The 22,367-nt window shown below is 41.9% G+C and overlaps 1 protein-coding gene across 3 annotated transcripts in view; it reads right to left on the bottom strand.

Moving 5' to 3' along the window:
• Positions 1–2,633: 2,633 nt before the first annotated feature.
• Positions 2,634–22,367, bottom strand: part of LOC141643420 (2-oxoglutarate-dependent dioxygenase DAO-like) — a 35,897-nt gene continuing 16,163 nt past the window's right edge. The window contains exons 5-7 of one of the 3 annotated variants that reach the window (XM_074452570.1): positions 18,980–19,042; positions 3,331–3,393; positions 2,634–2,836 (exon numbers count right to left, since the gene is read on the bottom strand). The gene's annotated coding sequence lies outside the window, so the exon portion shown is untranslated. Of the gene's footprint in view, positions 2,837–3,330; positions 3,394–18,282; positions 18,487–18,979; positions 19,043–22,367 lie in introns of those variants that run through there. The other 2 variants (XM_074452571.1, XM_074452572.1) reach the window with 2 other exon arrangements.

The following is a 22,367-nucleotide window of genomic DNA, read 5'->3' as shown; positions in this document are numbered from 1 at the left end:
TAACAGTATAACGAGCCATTAGGTAGCCCCTTGTACCAACTCTGAGCCATCCCATGCAGGGTCGTTGGGAAGACTCGGCACCACACCTCATCAGGCTGCTCCCATACCGACATGTACGACTCGAAAGCCTCGGCATGGTCGGTCGGGTCGCTATCCCTTTTGTATGATATGGGCGGCAGCTTAAGCTTAGTCGGCACAGGGATCTCGAGGACATAGGTACTGAGGGGCTGTCTGACCACGTGTCGAATGACACGCGGCGATCAGCTCCTCGCAACCTTAGTCCGGCTTCTCTCCCTCTGGCGGGAAGGGCTTCTTGTCCGACTTTGGTGAGTCGGACTTCTTTCATTCCTTCGGGGCTGGCCTCGTTGTTGCCGCGGCGACGCTGTCCTCCCGCGAGTGGGGGAAGGACTCGGTGCCGCCACCGGCACCACGGGCTCTGCCGGCGTTCTAGCATGCACGGCTCCTTGTATCGCTCCCAAGTTGTTCGAGTCACTCTATGGGCCCCGGTCACTGTAGATGTCTTTGCCGCCCCGTCGTCGTGACAGGGGTAACTGGCGTACTACCCATCAGGTCCAGGAATAGCTTTAATTTGGCCGCATCGACCACATGTCCCATGACGGTGACTTGGTCGGTAGGCAGCGGTGTTTCTGGCTCTTTCGGCATCCCGAGCTCTTTCGGCATCCCGATCTCAGAATTATGGAACGTGTCATCCTGGAAGAATGCAGTTCCCTCACTCACAGTTTCTTGTTGCTTTGACATCTTCTTAGCTCGCTGAATGGTTTTTTTTTTTGTAAGGTGACTAGCTTTTAGTACATGATCCCCACAGACGGCCCCAATTGTTCCGGGTGTAATTTCGGAGCAGGATTGTGACCACTTGAACTTGTAGAATGATGTCGTTGCACGTCTCTTTCTTTCACTCTTTTCTGTAAAGATGAACAAACTGAGGGCTCGGCTTGGGGCCGAGCGTACTCACTCCGACGCTCAAGTCAGTAAACTTAAAGAGATAAGTTGTATGTTTAACTTGGCAAAGTATATTGTAGAGAGATAAGGGAGTTCTTTACCAGATTATTCAGTTTATTTCTCAATGAGAGATGTGGAGTATTTATAGACTTTCACCTTTTGTCACGTAGTGGCCAAGTGGCGTAGCAGGTGGAAAGACTCTCTTACCCTCGGCCGAGGGACCCATGACAGGCCGGCAGGCCTGGTTGACTCCATGCCGAGGGGACCGGATGTGAGTATACGGATATGCCTCTCGGCCGGCTAGTTGCCGAGCCGAGACCCAGTGACAGTAGAACGACAGCTTTGTTGGTTAGGCCGTTTTTCTTTTGACTTGTTGTCTTTTAGCTTTGACCTTGGTCAATATGTTGACTTGGTCAGCGGGTGCATAATATGCTCCATCAGATGCTATCCGTCTAAAGTTGTAGACGGATATTGTCCCTCTCACAAAATGCAAGTGGGAGGGCAAGTGGGGTATCTAATTCCGTTCCGTTCTTCGTTTACCTACCCATTTTTAAACGTTTCATTCATTTGTTTACCTTTTTATATTATGAATGCTTCTAGGTAAAGAATTGCTCTGCATTTATAGAAAATTAGAAATATCGAGACTTTGTAGAGATTTTGACTGTTTCAATAAAGAGCTACAGTACTACTCAAAAGTGAGGCTGACATCATCTTCACTTTTCAGCTAATAGCATCAGATCTTATGACAACATTAATCTTGCATACATACTACATGACAAATTAACCGCAGTTTAAAACGGATCGGATTAGTAAGATACTAATTGCTCAACCGCACCCGGTCTAGGGCTTCACCAGCATATAGGTTCTCTGCAGCTCGAATTCCCCTTAACTTCTCATATGTGAAGGGAGCATAAATAGGAGGATGACCGGGTTTTATAAAGGATGGATGTGCTTCGATTGTTTCTTCCAGTGATGGGGAAAGAAAGGTCGCTATTGACAAACGTATCCCAATGTCCTTAGACAGCACCTGATGTTGCACATTACGCAATTCTCCATTGCTCCACAGCTTTTCAAAAGAAAGGAAACAATTATATCAGCAGCCATGAATGTAACATTCTTGAACTTCCTAAGTAACATTTCTATGTAGGGTTACTAACATTGGAATACAAGTCGTCATTCTCGGTTTCAGATTGGTGATTCAGTACAAGTTGATTGGAATACAAGTATGTAAATCCTATAAGTTAGCAGGTTAAATTCTACAAGGATATGAACTTACCACAGCAATGTCGCCGAGATTGACTAAAAAAGTATCAGGCAAGGGATCAGCAACAGTAAATATGCCAGAGGGATCCATGACTTCAAGACCACCTAGATTTTCATCATCCTGAAGAATAATCAGGAAACCGGAGCCTGTATGAATCCGGACGCCCAAAGTGCCGAAATGTTCACGAGTAAAGGTGTACTTATTAATCCTTAACTGTAAGGTGCAAGTTTTATAGTCTAAAATAACATGTTCTAGTCTCATAATGAACATGTATAAACTGAATGCGAAAGCGATAAAAGAGATCGATTACTTATGTAACACCCCCTCATACCAAGGTGCCTTACCAGGACCACCCTACCATGAAAGTGTGTTACCATCTCGTTTGCCCGAGGTTAGTACATATCAAAAAGCGTCTGAATTGAGCACATTTATTAAAATACTGTAAAATGTAAAGTTTACATCAACCAAACTCAAATACTGTTTTAACAAAATACAACTTCAAAGTCTGATAATAAAAGAAATCCCACTGAGACTCAGACGGTGATGCTATGACTCGTGATGGCACTTCTCCTAAGACAGTCCCCAAGCTCACACTAGCAATACCTGTCAAGCCTGCTCACCATCCCCGAATGGATCACCGCAGATTCCACAAACAACACGGGGTCAGTATTACATAAACAATTAAGACAAACGAACGGGGAAATCAACTAATCATCGCCAATCCCCAATCCTCCATTCACACACAGTAACCGACTACACACTGAAGTGTGTAGCCCTGCCAGATTACCCATCGCAACAGGTAATCCTCGCCGCCAATGGGTGACCGCAGCCGATCCCACCTAGTCCAGCTCCTCAACGAGCGACAATAATCCCTGTCCCTTAATGTGCACATCCCCTCCCGTGGCGGGTTCCACGGAGGGCGAACTAGGGTGTGAAGCCACTCCCGCAAGTGACTCCACCACAATCACAATCACAATACAACACAGCCATCTCAACACCCTTACATCAACATCGTTACAACAATCTCCATACTCCGATGATCAACAGATAACAATAATCACAACAACATGTCTTACAATAACAGTAAACTGAGTAGGAAACCCTACCTTAGCAACCAACAGTAGTATGCAACACGGACAATCAAAAAGGCTCCTCTACGAAGTCTTCTCCTATACAATAATCATGTAACACAATTACACATTGCACAATTCCCAAAATCCCATTTCCATATATATATATATATATATATATACAGTAACCCCAAAGAGTACAAATAATCATAAAGATAGAACTTACCAACAGTGCAACGAGAACTTATACGCAAGAGTCACGAAGATTACCCACACGACGATGCTACGGAATGATTAAGGGAAAGATTAGGGAATGATTAGGGTGTAATTAGGGTAACGTAGAAACTGATGAAGTTGAAATGATGTTTTGAAAACTGACGCGGGATATAAAATAATCTTAAACATTCCCTAATCAAACCGTCAAAATAACACTCGCCGAGACCAATACTCGGTCGAGTAAGTTATACTCGGCCGAGTATCCTCTACTCGGTCGAGTATTCACTATACTCGGCCGAGTATTCATCGCAGAACCAAAATAACTCACAACAACAAAGACTACTCGGCCGAGTAGGCTCTACTCGGTCGAGTAGTCGCCAAAGAAAATCCGTAGTGTTACAATCTTCCCCCCTTAAAAAGAACTTCGTCCCGAAGTTAACACTGTACTATAAAACAAAACACAACACTACACCACAAGACTATACTAACCACATATAACAACACCAAGGAACTATATAAGTCACCACAAAAGTCATTACCCCAACTCAGAGCAAAACAACAAACAAAACAAAACACGACCGCGACCATCTCCTACCCCCCTAAAAGGACAACGGTTACGTCCCCGTAACCAAACATACCTGATCGAAAAGGTTAGGAAAACGTTCTCGCATAGCTTCCTCGGGTTCCCATGTGGCTTCCTCCACATTATGATTAGACCAAAGGACCTTGAGTAAGACCGTTTCACCATTCCGGGTCTTACGAACCTTGCGATCAAGAATCTCCTTAGGAATCTCGGCGTAGGACAAGGATTCATCAAGCTCGATGTTCTCCATCTCAAGGATATGCGACGGATCGCTCACATACTTCCGAAGTTGAGATACATGAAAAACATTGTGTACTCTATCCAAAGCTGGTGGTAATGCTAATCTATAGGCCACCTCGCCAACACGGTCTAAAACCTCATAAGGACCTATAAACTTTTGGCTTAGCTTACCCTTTTTCCCAAACCTCATAACACCTCGCATAGGTGACACTTTTAAAAGAACCTTGTCACCTACCATAAACTCAATGTCTTTGCGGTGCAAGTCGGCGTAGCTCTTCTGACGATCTTGAGCTGCTCTCATCTTTTGCCGAATCAACTGGATTTGCTCAACCATATCTTGAACCAGCTGTGGCCCTAAAACCACCGTCTCAGAACTATCTGTTGGGGCTGGTGTCCTCTACAGTTAGTGCAAGGACTTATAAATCTCTAAAAGGATCAAAGGGTATACTTTTGTATTATAATCAGTTGGTCCACGTTTATCAATAACGGTTGGCTTGCTAGATAAGTTTGACGTTATTGTCATACAGATGGCGGTGATCAACTGGTCCCTAAAAGTCACACCTATAAGATACGTTTGAGAGATGTGACGGTATGAAAATACAGTCATGTTGATGCCAAAGTTGACTAAGCAGTTAGTCCGAGTTATTGACTAATAATTAGTCAAACGCGATGTTGAGATAATTATTTAATACGGATTAAATAAAAATGGCTAAGACGAATTAAGCGGTTAATTCGTAAATTAAATATTAACAATTATATTTAATTGATGTATATTGAATTAATTATACAATATTGTCTTTGTCGGACATGTATTAATATTTCAACTAATCCGTGTTATTAGTTGATGTTTTAATAACCGATAACCGATGACGATTTATAATAAAAGCGTGTCATATACATTTAGCATTTTACGAACCGGACCACGAGGTAAAATTAAGAGGAAGTGGAAGCCCACTTCCCCATGTAGGCTCACGGCCGGCCAAGCAAGAGAAAACAAAAGAGAGGCTCTCTCTCTTTTGTAACCTAATTATTTTCATTTGCAAAATTATTAGGGTTTTGAGAACATTTCCTCTCAAAACCTAGATCTCACATCTAAAGAAACTCACAACAAATTCTCTCAATATTGCAAGGCAATTAGAGAATACATTCTAGCACAAGGGCATAATCTCAGACGGTCTTGGGTGCAACAATTAGGAGGAGATCTACGTTGATTTCTATTCATTTTGCCGAATTGCACTAGGACCCGAGGTTGATTCTTTTACCTTTATCGTTTCTATTGTATTTTCGTTTTATGACAATAATCACATATAAAATTTGCGTTATAGTCCTATATTTTAAGGGTATTATACGGATATTACCCCACAAGTGGTATCAGAGCGAGGCCACGTAAATTTTTCTTTGTGATTTTCATCAAACAAATTTGATTCGATGAGTTTTGCATAAAAAATTGTCACGGCTGATTTTTTTTTTCGGCTGTTGTTGTTTTTTTTGGGAACCGTGCCTTGTTTACACGGTTTTTGCTAGATCAGACGATCTTTTTTTTTCGTTTTGTTCTTTGCGTATTGTTATTTTAAACGATAATTATAACAATATGTTAAGATCATGTCAATTGTAGTTTTGTTTTCATACGAATTATGTTCAAATTGCAATTGAATTTTAACAAATCGTTTTTGTTTGGGACTATTGTGGCTCACGGTTTAGCTACTGTTTTTCCCCCTTTTAGTCTCGGCATTTCTGCGGAGATTTAAAAAAAAAATTTTTTTTGGGCTGTTTTGTCACGGTTTTACCGTGAAAAAGAAAAAAAAAAAAATTTCATGCTTCAAATTTTTTTTTGGCCATGTTTTATGCATAATACGGATTTTATGCATTCGCTTGATAGTGAAACGGTTCACTCACGTACCATTTAGTTATTTTAAAGCGATTTAAAGTAACGGATTGTAATGAATTAAAATTAAGTTGATTAAAGCGGTTTTGTCACATAATTTTAATTGTCTTTGGTGGTTTGGATAAATTTAACATAATTACGGAATTATGTCACGAATGAATTTGTTTTTAGTTGATGCATTTTATTTATCGTTATTTTAAATGCCTTGAATGCTTTTATTACGTATTTATCTATTATTTTACAAACGGTTGTAACTTAGTGTGGCCTTAGTAGAACGTGTTACCGTAATGATGGAACACGGTCTTGGTTGTATTTTGAGATCTCGCATCTCCGTTTTGGATTTTTACTTGTAATTACAGTTTTAATTAGAATGTAAATAGGTTTATATTTTGTAATTTTAAATTGTAATTTTGAGAAGACCAAAGATGGAGATCGGATGCTCACTCCCGCTACATGGACAAAGATGGAACATTAAGACAAGCTTCTCGGGTCCAACGGTGGATTCCAAAGTTGTATTATGTTCTTTTTACTAGGATAGGCCACACTAGGAATTTTTATTTACGTTTTGCATTCTTTTATTTATTTTATCGTAACGATAGATTGCATCATATTCCGCCTAAAAACCAAACCACCTAATAATTGCATGAAAACTGACTCATATAGAGGTCACGCGTTAGTTTTCTTTGACATTCTTATGTCACACGATCAATTTTAAGCCATCACCTAAGTTAATTCATTCACGTAATGCTAGTTATTGGTTCACTTAAAATGAATTAAAACTAAGTTGATGGGATCTTCCTCGTATAAACAAAAATTGAGAACAGTCTTTATAGGTCGAACTCCAATGAATCCCTTCTTCGTCGGTAGGCATAATATGACCCCTTCTACGTCGGGTAAGTTGGAACTGATTGACCTATTTTATCTCAACACTATGGTCACTCGTACGATCCTGTGATTATGGTGGACTATAGATAGGATTTACAGAAATCTATCGACCAAGAGTTCTTACGGAAGAACTAGCTAAACAGTTGGCTTATCAATTTACGGAAATTGAGTCTTGGGATCACTTGTATTATTCTTAAGGGAGATCAATTATGCAAGTGCTATGAGTCTACACGTTAAAATGAATTTTAAATAGACTTAAATCACCTCGATGAGTTGCTTATTTCGTTTTTTCGTTTTTCAGTGTAGAACACGATCTTTTAAACTGCTAATAACATAATGGCTGGCCGTGATGACGACCCAATGTCAAGTGTCACATTGGACCGTGAGTCCTGGCTTCGGATATTCATGAATCAGATGAATCAGTCTACTCGACTGAAAAATGATGGATCTAACTTCGCGGACTGGGAGGCGGCATTACGGAATGCTGCCATTACTGATGGGAAGCTCAAATATCTGACTGAGCCCATCCCACCAAACCCAGGCCCCACGGCTGGAATTAACGAGATCGACAAGTATAACGATTTCGCCATGGAAGCGGGTGGGGTAAAGAACGTACTTATTTTTGCAATGGAATCCAATTTGCAGAAACGCTTCATAGCCCAAAGTGCAAACAAAATTTTCACTACACTCACTAAGGAATTCTCGAAAGCACCGAGAATCGTGACCTATGAGCTTACTAGTCGCTTCTTTGAGGCGAAACTCCAGAAGGGCCAACCGGTTAGCCCACACATTCTCAGCATGATTGAGAATGTCGAGAAACTGGAGACGCTTGATTGTAAAATCAGCGAGAACATTGTGATTGACCGCATGCTTCATTCACTCCACGATGGTTTTGCGCTCTTTAAAGCCAATTACTATATGAATGATTTGAAGAAAAGTCCTCACGCACTACACTCCCTTCTCGTACAGACCGAGAAGGACATGAAGTTTAGTGGGAGCCTTAAACAGGATGTTCTCGTTACGACAAACAAGGGCAAGGGTAAGGGCAAAGTTCACCCGGGCCTAGCGAGAGGGTAAATCGAAGTTTAAGAAGTCGGGATCGGGTAAGAGTGGGCCTGGTGAGGCAAGTAACTCATCAGGCGCGACAAAGAGCAAGACCGAAAACATGGAATGCCATCATTGCCACAAGACCGGGCATTGGAGGCGTACATGTCCTGTTTACCATGAGGACATAAAAGCGTCGCGTTAAACCCGTTGGTATGTCTTCTTCTTCTACTTTTATTCATATGATTGAGATTAACCACGCAAGTTACGGAACTTGGGTACTTGATACTCGGTTGTGGTTCTCATCTCGTAATCATGTGCGGGGCTCAAACATCGAACCCCTCGTAAAGGGTGAGGTGGACTGCGTGTTGGGAATGGAGCAAGAGTGGTCGCCGTCTCAAGGGGAACATATGTGATCCGACTTCCTAGCGGATTTGAGTTATTCTTATATAATCGCTATTATGAACCCAGTCTTTCTAAAAACATTATTTCGGTTTACGCACTTGACAAACTTGGTTTTTCATTTGTAATAGAGAATAATACTTGCATTTTCTCATTACACGATATGATTTATGGCAAGGGAGTCTCCATGAACGGAATTTATGTTTTAGATCAGACCACCGAAATATTGCACGTAATGAATAAAAGGTTAAAGGTTGGTGACAAAGATCAAACATATCTATGGCAATGCCGTATGGGACACATTAATGAGAAACGCGTAAAACAGTTCATAAAGAATGGAGCTATCTCGGCCTTTGATTTTCAATCATTTGGCACGTGTGAATCATGTCTCATCGGTAAGATGACTCGAATTTCCTTCAAAGGTGTTGGAATGCGCGCTGGCGACCTATTAGGACTCATACATACGGATGTGTGTGGACCTATGTCAATCACCGCACGAGAAGGCTATAGGTATTTCATCACTTTCACGGACGATTTAAGTAGATATGGCTATGTCTACTTAATGAAGCACAAAAGTGAATCCTTTGAGAAATTCAAGGAATACCGAATCGGGTACAAAACCTCTGGGTAGAAAGATTAAAACACTGCGCTCGGACCGTGGTGGCGAGTATCTTTCTCACGAGTTTGATCAACACCTTAAGGACCGTGGGATTGCCCTACGAGCTTAACTCCACCGAACACCTCGGTTGAATGGTGTGTCCGAACGGAGAAATCGAACATTACTAGATATGGTTCGATCCATGATGAGTCACACAGTGGTGCCGACTCATTATGGGGTTATGCTTTTCTGTCACCGCTCTAATACTTAACCAAGTCCGTCTAAAGTCATTGACAAGACTCCATATGAACTATGGAAGGGAACGGTCCCTAACTTGTCCTTTATACGGGTTTGGGGCTGCGAGGCTTATGTCAAGTGGAGACACGAGGATAAGCTCGGGCCGCGATCGGTCAAGACATACTTTATAGGTTATCCTAAAGGAACGCTTGGTCATTACTTTTATTCGCCAACCGAACAACGTGTATTTGTTGCGGCTAGTGTGACATTCTTAGAGAAGGAATTTCTCGAGAATGCAAAGAGTGATAGAACCTTCGAATCGTTCTGAGATTCCAACCAAATACCGAGCAACCATTGGAGGAACCGGTTCCTTCAATCCCTACTGCGGTTAATATTCTGAGGAACCTAGGAGGTCGGGAAGAGTCTCTATTCCTCCGGACGGATACATTGGTATGGTCGAGGAACATGACATAGATGACATTCTACTCTTAACGAGTAGTGAACCCGCAACCTATAAAGGTGCCATGACCGATTCGACTCAAAGCTATGGCTTGAGGCCATGCAATCCGAGATGGACTCCATGTATGAGAACAACGTATGGGATCTTGTTGACTTACCTGCTAAGGTTCGTCCCCTTCAATGCAAATGGCTTTACAAGATAAAGCATTCTGTGGAAGGTCAACAAGATATCTATAAAGCACGACTAGTTTCTAAAGGTTTCACCCAAGTGCCAGGTTTGCACTACGATGAAATTTTTGCACCCGTAGTCATGCTGCGTTCCATTCGGATTATCTTAGCGATTGCCGCTTTTCATGACTATGAAATTTGGCAGATGGATGTGAAAACCTTCTTCTTAAACGGTCATTTGGAGGAAGAGTTGTACATGGTACAGCCCGAAGGTTTCATCGATCCAGAACACCCTAAGAAAGTGTGTAAGCTTAAGCGCTCCATTTATGGACTTAAGCAAGCTTCAAGGAGTTGGAATCATCGTTTCGACCAAGTGATAAAAGAAAATGGATTTACTCGATCGGTCGAGGAACCATGTCTATATATCAAGTCGAGTGGGAGCAAGATTGTCGTCCTAATATTGTATGTCGATGACATACTCCTGATTGGGAATGACATACCTCTCTTAACTTCGGTAAAAGTATGGTTGAAGAACCATTTCCAGATGAAAGATCTGGGTGAGGCACAAAGAATTTTGGGCATCCGTATCTATCGAGATAGATCACGTCGGATGTTATCTCTCGATCGGAGTCTTACATAGACAAGATACTAGAGAGATTCAAGATGACTAACTCCAAAAGGGGTTTCTTCCTATGGCTCCGGGGTGCATTTGAGCAAGTCTCGTGCACCGAGACACCGGAAGAGAAAGAGCGCATGACACGGATTCCTTATGCCTCGGCTATAGGATCAATCATGTATGCCATGATATGCACACGTCCGGACGTGGCATATGCATTGAGTATGACAAGTCGATTCCAACAAAGATCCAGGTGAATCACATTGGATGGTCACAAGAACATTCTTAAGTACCTACGGAGGACTAAAGCTTGGGCATTGACTTATGGAGGCGAACAAAAGCTATGCGCAACCGATTCTGCAGATGCTAGCTTCCAAACGGATCGAGATGACTCAAAATCTCGGTCCGGATTCGTTTTTACTCTTAATGGCGTTGCGATCACCGGAAGAGTTCCAAACAAAGTGTTACAAAGAGATTCTACGATCGAGTCCGAGTACTATGCCGCGTCTGAAGCTACAAAGGAAGCGATATGGATGCGTCAATTCTTACATGGACTATCTGTAGTGCCTAGTTCGAATGACCCGATCACCATCTATTGCGACAATAGAGGTGCCATCTTCCAAGCTAAGGAGCCTAAGTCTAGCAACAAGTCTAGACACGTACAACGGAAAGCTCATCTAATCCGAGATTACGTGGAGCAAAAGGAGGTAGTGATAGAAAAGATTGCTACAGATGACAACATAGCAGATCCTCTCACTAAACCATTACGACAAGATAAGCATGAAGGGCATGTTAATTCCATGGGAATTAAACGTGTTCCTGAGTTGTAGTACTCTTTTATGGATTAGATTCATTCTCTTTTGTACTCTATACGACATCATCGTTTTGATATTTATATATATTTTGTTTTTCATGTGGAATTGTACGACAATTTTGAACACCACAAAGTGAACTGAACAAACATTATATTTTTGGTCCTTAATTGCCCACATGAGCCGATAACTCACAATTATTTTGTGACGTTGGTTGATGGTGGGTTCAACGAGCCATAAGTCAACCAGTTGACTGACCAATCACAGAGGCGATTTATACGGATATCTCGTAGGACACAATTGTGACATCGACGTGGAGTCCTAAATGTTTTATAACATTCGGTGCCAGGTCGTGGATAGGACCTCCATGGTGATCCTAAGAGTCGATTCTTTTGACTATCGACTGTCTCTTGAGATTAAGGCAGATTTTGGGTGACTTTGGTTTCTTTCTCACGGTCATCCGTAACAGGGGGCCAAGTAGATTTTTTCTGGGTCATTTCATGCTGTGCTTAGATCGGAAGGAGTCGAGTTGAAGGAAATATTCAGCCTTTATCGTGTACTCGATATTTCTCGGGGCCACTCGAGGAGTCAGAATCGAAATGCATGGCCATGCTCGGATACGGATTCGTTTTATCAGTTGAGTTACTCTCTAGTCGGGGAAACCACTCTTGATACAGATCGATTGTAAAATACGACCTTTGCGGATCCGGATCTGCAAATTGTTTTACATTGAGTGGGAGAAATGTTTAAATGAATATGAGAATCGGTTATCGCACATACACTTGTACGGACAAGTGGGAGTTTGTTGGAGCTGTGTCCTCCAGTGAGTGCGGATAACGTCATTGCACGTACACTTGTACGGACAAGTGGGAGCTTGTTGGGGCTGGCGTCCTCTACAGTTAGTGCAAGGACTTATAAATCTCTAAAAGGATCAAAGGGTATACTTTTGTATTATAATCAGTTGGTCCACGTTTATCAATAACGGTTGGCTTGCTAGATAAGTTTGACGTTATTGTCATACAGATGGCGGTGATCAACTGGTCCCTAAAAGTCACACCTATAGGATACGTTTGAGAGATGTGACGGTATGAAAATACAGTCATGTTGATGCCAAAGTTGACTAAGCAGTTAGTCCGAGTTATTGACTAATAATTAGTCAAACGCGATGTTGAGATAATTATTTAATACGGATTAAATAAAAATGGCTAAGACGAATTAAGCGGTTAATTCGTAAATTAAATATTAACAATTATATTTAATTGATGTATATTGAATTAATTATACAATATTGTCTTTGTCGGACATGTATTAATATTTCAACTAATCCGTGTTATTAGTTGATGTTTTAATAACCGATAACCGATGACGATTTATAATAAAAGCGTGTCATATACATTTAGCATTTTACGAACCGGACCACGAGGTAAAATTAAGAGGAAGTGGAAGCCCACTTCCCCATGTAGGCTCACGGCCGGCCAAGCAAGAGAAAACAAAAGAGAGGCTCTCTCTCTTTTGTAACCTAATTATTTTCATTTGCAAAATTATTAGGGTTTTGAGAACATTTCCTCTCAAAACCTAGATCTCACATCTAAAGAAACTCACAACAAATTCTCTCAATATTGCAAGGCAATTAGAGAATACATTCTAGCACAAGGGCATAATCTCAGACGGTCTTGGGTGCAACAATTAGGAGGAGATCTACGTTGATTTCTATTCATTTTGCCGAATTGCACTAGGACCCGAGGTTGATTCTTTTACCTTTATCGTTTCTATTGTATTTTCGTTTTATGACAATAATCACATATAAAATTTGCGTTATAGTCCTATATTTTAAGGGTATTATACGGATATTACCCCACACTATCATCCCAACAAACTGGACTTCGGCATTTCCGGCCATACAAAGCTTCAAAAGGTGCCATCCCAATGCTTGTATGATAACTGTTATTGTATGAAAACTCGATCAGATCAAGCCTGTCTTCCCAACTGCCCCCAAAGTCCATAACACATGCCCTCGGCATGTCTTCTAAGGTCTTGATGGTCCGCTCTGTCGACCATCGGTTGCTTTGGATGAAAGGTCAGTACTCATCTTTAAAGTCGTACCCATCAACTCTTGCAGCTCTTGCCAAAACTTGGATATGAACCTCGCATCACGATCAGAAACGATATCCTTAGGTATACCATGTAACCGAACCACATGCCTCCTGTAACCCATTGCCAGCTGCATCTTAGACCAAGTATCCTTCAATGGGAACGAAATGGGCTGACTTGGCTAACCTATCAACAATCATCCAAATCATGTTGTTACCTTGTTGTGACCTAGGTAACCCCACAATGAAGTCCATGGAGATTGACTCCCACTTCCACTCTGGTACATCCAAAGACTGGATCTTACCTTGTGGTCTCCTTTGTTCACCCTTGACCTTTTGACAGTCAAACATCCGCTACAAACTCGCTACATCTCTCTTCATGTTTGGCCACCAAAAAGTCTTCTTAAGGTCTCTATAAAGCTTGTCACCACCAGGTGAACTCAATAGGGAGTGCAATGAGCCTCCGTCAAGATCACTCTCCGCAACTCGCATCCTCGGAACACACCATCTCCCATCAAAACGAACACTCCCATATAGATGGATAGAAAACCTGGAAGCCGTTCCACTCTCTACTTTTGACTTCCACTCCTGAATCTTAGGATCAAGCTCTTGTTTACTTTTGATGTTCTCATACAACTCGGCTCGACCACAAATCCCCGATGGTGTCCCCCTCTCGAATCATAAAGATCCCCAAACTAGACATCTCATCCCTCAACTTCAAGAAGGACATAGTCGTACATAGCGAATGAACGCTCTTCCTACTTAATGCATCTGCAACAACATTAGCCTTACCCTCGTGATAGATGATCTCCATATCATAATCTCCAATCAGCTCCATCCACCGTCTCTGTCGCATATTAAGCTCCTTCTGAGTGTAGATATACTTTAGACTCTTATGATCAGAGAACACCTTAAAAGTTGCCCCATAAAGGTAGTGTCTCCATATCTTAAGAGCGAACACAACTGCACCCAGCTCCAGATCGTGAGTAGGGTAATTCTCCTCATATTGCTTCAGCTGTCTCGAAGCATAAGCTATAACTTTCCCTCCCTGCATCAAAACACAACCAAGACCATTCTTTGAAGCGTCGGTAAATACCTCAAAGTTCTCACAACCCTCTGGCAAGGCTAGGATAGGAGCTGTGGTCAAGCGTTCCTTTAGGGTCTGAAACGCCGTCTCACAACTCTCATCCCAAACAAATCTGACTTCCTTTCTCATCAAGGATGTCATAGGTCGCTATGGTAGAGAAATCTTTCACAAATCTTCTCGTAGTAGCCGTGAAGACCTAAGAAACTTCGAATCTCAAGAACATTCTTCGGCGATTCCCACTTGGTAACGGCCTCAATCTTACTAGGATCCACGGCTACCCCCTTCTTAGATATTACATGGCCCAGAAAAGCCACTTCCTCTAACCAGAACTCACACTTGGATAGCTTGGCATAAAGCTGATTATCCCTTAAGGTCTGTAGAACTATCCTCAAGTGCTCCTCATGCTCTTCCTTCGTCTTAGAATAGACTAAGATATCGTCGATGAAAACAACCACAAACCTATCCAAAAACGGTGCGAAGATCCGATTCATCAAATCCATAAAAGCTGCTGGAGCATTGGTCAACCCAAAAGGCATCACTACATACTCATAATGACCATATCGAGATCGGAACGCTGTCTTAGGAATATCCTCATCTGCTATCCTCACCGGTGGTACCCCGACCTCGGATCAATCTTGGAGAACACACTGCTCCACTAAGCCGATCAAACAAGTCATCAATCCTCGGCAACGGATACTTGTTCTTCACTGTGACACGATTGAGCTCTCTGTAATCAATGCACAATCGCATACTCCCATCTTTCTTCTTTACAAAAAGAACTGGAGCTCCCCACGGTGACACACTAGGCCCGATGTAACCCTTGCCTAGCGCTCATGTATCTCGCTTTTTCAACTCTGCCAACTCCTTAGGCGCCATATGGTAAGGTGCTTTAGATATAGGACTGTTCCCGCTTAAGCTCCACGCTGAAATCAACATCCCTCTTGGGAGGCAAACTCGGTATTTCCTCGGGAAAACATCTTCAAACTCTCTCACCACGAGATATCTCGGAAGGCGTCGGTGGCTCTACTCGGTGATCTCTCACATGACAAAGAATCAAGGGACATTCTTCCTCAAACATGACTTTAAATTCATCACAGCTATGAACCTACACTTAGGCTTTACCACAAACCCTCTATAGGACACTCTAACACCCTTGGGACCTTTTAAGGACACCCTCTTTTGCCGACAATCTATCCTGGCATCATACTTACCCACCAATCCATCCCGACAATCACTTGAACCCATCCATAGGAAACTCTAACAGTCTCACTTGGTAAATCTACCCCTCCAACTACCATGGACACTCCTTTATACACTTGAGACACGACACGACTTCCCCGAAGGTATGAATACATCATCTTTAACAACCTCAAACTTTCCAAACCCATAGACACAAAGATGACTCTTGGACACAAAAGAATGTGTAGCCCCTAATCAAACAAAACAAAGGACGGTACATTATGAACAAGAAAGGTACCGGTAACTACATGAGCATCATCTTGTGCTTCCCGCTTGTCCATCATGAAGAGCTTTCCACGTTTTTTTCGTCCTCCACCCCGAATCAAGCATTGGAGGTACTTGGCTTGGCCGCCAATCCCGAGTGACACTATTGTTCTGGCGCTGATAAGATCCACCACTACCGCGGTTGTAACCGCCCTGGTTGCCCTGTCCACCTCTGTTGCCCCATGAACCTCCCGGTCGGTTACTAGCAAAACTCTGAGTCGGCCCCTGAGAAAAATTCCCTGACCGAGCTCCTGAACCATTGCCGGGCTTGTAGCTCGTGCATTCCCGTCTTTTGTGGCCTATTCCACCACAGTTGAAGCAAGTAAGGTTGGTGTTGTCACTCATAGCCCGACCCCCATTCTTTCCCCACCACGAGATCCTCCGAGAGAAACCACTCCACCGAGAAAAAGCCTTAGCATGATTGAAATTCCCTTTCTTGTTGGTTGGTCGATCGTTGTTTCCGCCATCAGCCTTCCTCTTTTCTGCAGCAGTCCTCTCATCGATCTCTCTTGAGAGATCTACCATTCTCTCAACTTGACCCGCTCTCAAGTACACTTCCTTGAGGTCAGTAGCAACCCCGGCTGGCATACGACTCACGATCTTTGCAGATAAACCCCTCTCAAAACGGAGAGCCAAACCTCTCTATCCTAGCTGCATATCTTCAACATAACGAGATAGCTCCAAAAACCGATGATAGTAATCAGTGACTGTCATCTCCTCGGTCATGGTGAAGGAATCAAAGTCGGATCTCATCTTGTGTCGGATATGCTCCGGCACAAACTGCTCTCTCATAGCACTCTTCAACCCAGACCAAGGAATAGCTCCTTCCGCCTGGTAGTAAGCTCTAGCATCTTCCTTGACATTTTGCCACCAAACTGCAGCTTCACCTCTTAGGTAGTACACTACCTGCTCAACAATCATGTCCTCGGGGCACTTAACCATTTCCATGAGAGCTTCAATCTCACGGTGCCACTTCTCGAGTAGCTTTGGTTCACCTACCCCGTCATATGTGGGAGGGTGGAAACGTGCAATGTTGATGATAAGCTGTGTTGCATCCATCGACTTCTCGTTACCTTTTCCCACATTTTTTAGAGCTTCAAGGAGAGCCTCTTGTTGCTCAATCATGCGAGCAACCTCATCAAGAGTCATCTCTGAAGCTTGGATCTCGCGGGGAGTTCTTTTGGGCGGCATACTTGAATCGACAAGAAACACGGAAACGTAAACACAAAAGCCTACCACTCAAAACGTAGTAACCTCCGCCAAAGAACACTCGGCCGAGTATACAAACATACTCGGTCGAGTAACGACCACTCGGTCGAGTATCCTAGATACTCGGTCGAGTATTTCGACTCCGTGCATGCAACTTCAAAACTCAAAAACAACACTCGGTCGAGTAAAACAACACTCGGCCGAGTAGCCACTACTCGGTCGAGTATACCTCTTACTCGGTCGAGTTGTCACAAACAAGAGCTACCGCTACTCATCAGAAAATTAATACTCGGTCGAGCTCTTGGTTACTCGGCCGAGTGCTCCCTACTCGGCCAAGTACCGCCCGCTCGACCGAGTTACAAAATAGACGGGTATACGATAAAGTTCCCCTATCATGCTCACTATTCCCCGCAAAGAAACGCATAATATTACGAGTTTAAATGCCATGTTATAATCACATCAGCATGCAATTCATATATCAAGAACTTTAATGCCACATTAGAATCATATCAAAGATACAATTCATACATATGCTAAATCCAACATGACCAACATTCACAACCCGTCACATCCACCATTCCTCCCATCACAACATTTAGGAACTTCAACACACATACTTTCAACTATCAACTTTTACCAACATGCATCTTCACATACATGCACATACAAAACCTAGCTCTCATCACACTTCCCCATGTTACCGGCTCGAGTTAGTGAGGGCCAATTTGCGACTCCGGGACGTCTCCCGAGTCTTTGCGGTAGCTCCAAACAACTCTCCCCGGGTTCATTTTACTTAGACTCCCTAGGTTCATTATATTCACTTGTTTAGGTGCCGGAATCTTCGGCTCTGATACCACTTTGTAACACCCCCTCATACCAAGGTGCCTTACCAGGACCACCCTACCATGAAAGTGTGTTACCATCTCGGTTGCCCGAGGTTAGTACATATCAAAAAGCATCTGAATTGAGCACATTTATTAAAATACTGTAAAATATAAAGTTTACATCAACCAAACTCAAATACTGTTTTAACAAAATACAACTTCAAAGTCTGATAATAAAAGAAATCCCACTAAGACTCAGACGGTGATGCTATGACTCGTGATGGCACTTCTCCCAAGACAGTCCCCAAGCTCACACTAGCAATACCTGTCAAGCCTGCTCACCATCCCCGAATGGATCACCGCAGATTCCACAAACAACACGGGGTCAGTATTACATAAACAATTAAGACAAACGAACGGGGAAATCAACTAATCATCGCCAATCCCCAATCCTCCATTCACACACAGTAACCGACTACACACTGAAGTGTGTAGCCCTGCCAGATTACCCATCGCAACAGGTAATCCTCGCCGCCAGTGGGTGACCGCAGCCGATCCCACCTAGTCCAGCTCCTCAACGAGCGACAATAATCCCCCGTCCCTTAATGTGCACATCCCTCCCGTGGCGGGTTCCACGGAGGGCGAACTAGGGTGTGAAGCCACTCCCGCAAGTGACTCCACCACAATCACAATCACAATACAACACAGCCATCTCAACACCCTTACATCAACATCGTTACAACAATCTCCATACTCCGATGATCAACAGATAACAATAATCACAACAACATGTCTTACAATAACAAGAACCGAGTAGGAAACCCTACCTTAGCAACCAACAAAGAGTATGCAACACGGACAATAAAAAGGCTCCTCTACGAAGTCTTCTCCTATACAATAATCATGTAACACAATTACACATTGCACAATTCCCAAAATCCCATTTCCATATATATATATACAGTAACCCCAAAGAGTACAAATAATCATAAAGATAGGACTTACCAACAGTGCAACGAGAACTTATACGCAAGAGTCACGAAGATTACCCACACGACGATGCTACGGAATGATTAAGGGAAAGATTAGGGAATGATTAGGGTGTAATTAGGGTAACGTAGAAACGGATGAAGTTGAAATGATGTTTTGAAAACTGACGCGGGATATAAAATAATCTTAAACATTCCCTAATCAAACCGTCAAAATAACACTCGCCGGATCAATACTCGGTCGAGTAAAGTTATACTCGGCCGAGTATCCTCTACTCGGTCGAGTATTCACTATACTCGGCCGAGTATTCATCGGCAGAACCAAAACAACTCACAACAACAGCACTACTCGGCCGAGTAGGCTCTACTCGGTCGAGTAGTCGCCAAAGAAAATCCGTAGTGTTACAACTTACCTCCAGCCATTGCTTGAAATATTTGATCCGTCTTAATAAATAACCCAATTCCTTATGCCCCAAATCTGACTTGGCTTCCAAACCCTCAGCCTCACAATTTAGATGGTGTATTTCTTAATGAGGTAGACTAAGTGAACCTTAATCAGAATAAATATGTTCCCCTTATATAGACACTTGCCATCAAAGAGTCAACTGAACAGTTTCCTAAATTGTGAGTGGTAAGTTATGGGAGACAATAGTGGAAACAGAATCCTAAGTAAATTCCACCATACAATGGACCAACTTAATTTCCATAAAATAACTTAATTATATATTAATATAATACTTATTTGATTTATGGAAATATCTTACATTCTCCCACTTGGTCCATTTAACAAAAGACACAACATATGGATCATGACGACGAATTCTCTTAGAGCAAGAATTAATCTTCCATGTATCACAATATATCAAGTCACTCACACCACACACATTTAACTTAATGAGTAAACCCCATGTTTACTCGAGGTTCAAACAAAATGATATTTCTCAACATAACTTTAATAAATATGCGCATATAAATCCAAAAGAGAAAATATCCAACTTAATAAAAGTTTCTTACAAAAACTTAATGAATGTACTACATAATGGAACCAAGTCCCATTCTCACCACATGATCCTTGAAAGTCTTAATTGGCATGCCTTTAGTCAAGGGATCTGCAATCATCAACTTTGTGCTAATGTGTTCAATGATCACTTTCTTTTCCTGAACACGCTCCTTTATGGCTAGATACTTTATGTCGATGTATTTACTTCGACTTCGACTTTTATTATTCTTAGCCATAAATACAACAGCTGAATTATCACAATACATTCTTAGCGGCCTACAAATAGAGTCAATAACTCTAAGCCCAGATATAAAACTTTTCAACCAAACACCATGTGAGGTAGCCTCAAAACAAGATACGAACTCAGCCTCCATAGTAGAAGTAGCCGTCAAGGTTTGCTTCACACTCCTCCATGACACAGCTCCATCAGCTAGCATAAACATATATCCTGATGTGGATTTACGTGAATCTATGCAACCAGCGTAGTCGGAGTCGGAGTAACCTACTACTTCAAGAATCTCAAATCCGTCTAAACATAAGCATGTAATCCTTAGTACCTTGAAGGTATCTCACCACTTTCTTTGCACCTTCCGGTGATCAAGACCTGGTTACTCGATATCTTCCTAACACTCCAACCGCATATGCAATGTCGGGTCCGTATGTACACGAGCATACATAATGCTACCAACAGCTGAAGCATATGGAATATTCTTCATTTGTTCTCTTTCAATGTCATTCCTGGGGCACTGGTCCAAGCAGAACCGGTCACCTTTCACAATTGGTACTACACTTGGTGAACAATCTTTCATCCTGAATCTTTCAAGTACTTTATTGATAAAGGCCTCTTGCACACTACTACAGATACAGGCTATAACAACGGTCAAAAACCGTTGTTATATAAAAAAGCGGACGTTGTTAAAGCGTCCGTTGTAGAAGGTTTTAACAACGGTTGGTTTACTTAACGAAACCGTTGTTAAAACTATTAACAACGGTTTTATGTATAAAAACCCGTTGTGGAAAGTGTGACTCAATTTTGGGGGGAAAGTTATAACAACAGGTTGTAATATACAAAACCGTTGTTATAACTAAAGACAACGGGTTGTTTCGCAATAACCGTTGTTGTTTGTTCTTAAAAAATAAAAAAAAATTAAATTAAATATTACTAGATGCATGCATAATTACGGCTGTTAGAATTCGATGCATGCATTATTACCGACATCACTGTACATATGAACGGATAATATGGAATGAGAAGGGTTAGTAATAGGATTTGAAGCAGCATTATTGAGAGATATGATGATGATTATTATGGCACAACTTCCTAACATATATATTAATTAAAAAGCAATTAACTCAACCCACACATTGCTTAGTATAAATACATTGCATATCTCAACTAACATTTCCATTATCTCATATATTCATCTCCAAACTCTAACTGTTAAAACAAACTCTACTTAATCTTTCAAATCAAACTCAAAAAACTCTAACAAAATGAATGATTTCATCCTAAAGACTCTTACCATGATCGAGAACAACAACAACTTCATCCGCCGGTTCCTCCATATTGAGGAAAGTTTCAGAGCTACCTTGCGGAAGCTCGATCCGCATCAAGCACGCCAAAGAAAATGGCTTGACGGGCGGCGGCAGCGATTGCGGCTATATGACGATATATAGCAATCGCTGAACGGAACCTCCAAATAGCCAAGGAGGAGAGGACGGATACGATAGAGCACAATAAGATCCTCCATGAAAATATAAGAATTGCATTTTTACATATGTATTTTTTTTTTTAATTTATGTATTTATAAATATATATATATATTAATTATGTTTATCTTCTTCATCTTGCTTCTTCATTGTTTTAGTAACTAATTATGCGAACAATACTTAAACAAATAACATAATGGTCGATAAAAACACATACATGCAAAAGAAATAAATAGAAAAAGAAAATAATGACGATGAAACTAACAAAGGATGACGCGAGATTTACCCGATAAATACAGAACGTAATAGACGATGAAATCACGGTGACGGCGAGAAAGATAAAGCGACGATGAGAAAGAGAGAAATAGAGAAAGAGAGAAAGAGAGTGTGTATGTGTTTTGTGTTTGTTTGTCTGCTGTGTTTGTGTTTGTGTATCAAGGGTTGTGTTTTGTGGCTGCAGCAGACTTCTGTTTGTGTGGTTTATAGTATGGAAGGTATTGACAACGGTTATTAAAC

Source organism: Silene latifolia, chromosome 2 (genome assembly GCF_048544455.1).
Source record: "Silene latifolia isolate original U9 population chromosome 2, ASM4854445v1, whole genome shotgun sequence".
Lineage (NCBI taxonomy): Eukaryota > Viridiplantae > Streptophyta > Magnoliopsida > Caryophyllales > Caryophyllaceae > Silene > Silene latifolia.
This window is presented reverse-complemented; position numbering and strand designations above follow the sequence as displayed.